Consider the following 567-nt stretch of genomic DNA (forward strand, 5'->3'; position numbering starts at 1 on the left):
TTCGTCAGACTGACAAACACTTATGATTCATGGTTCCTTGAGCGAAGAACATCTGTGTTCATACAACAGTATGCAACATGAAAACACGTTTCATAAAAAAAAAAATCATATTATATACGATTTTTTTCTTCGTTTACCTAATTACTTGTGAATCTAAAGACAAACAGTTAATTTGTTACCTCGAAAACATGAATCAGCTGAATTTATATTAAGGATGCTGATAAGATAGACGGTTCTGAGACAGATAACATCTTCAGTGTGCAACATTCGTAAGTGAGATGCATGGATTTCTCATTAAAGTATATGTAACTGAATGTAATGCCAATATAAATTAAATCTAGTCCAATATCTATAAACAGATAAATAGGTGCATTCGTCCAAACTGGCACATTGCTCTATTTGGTACTATAAGGAATTATATCTAAAGATGTTATATTTTGTTAGTTGATGGTTAGTGTATTTAAGTTTTTGCCGAGTGAAAGGCGACATAAGTGACTGTTTCATCGTCAGCTGATTCACTTTTTCACCTAAAAACTTTTCTGACTCTCACTCTGACTTCCCTTTCCT

Source organism: Penaeus monodon, chromosome 15 (assembly GCF_015228065.2).
Source record: "Penaeus monodon isolate SGIC_2016 chromosome 15, NSTDA_Pmon_1, whole genome shotgun sequence".
In the NCBI taxonomy this organism is placed as follows: domain Eukaryota; kingdom Metazoa; phylum Arthropoda; class Malacostraca; order Decapoda; family Penaeidae; genus Penaeus; species Penaeus monodon.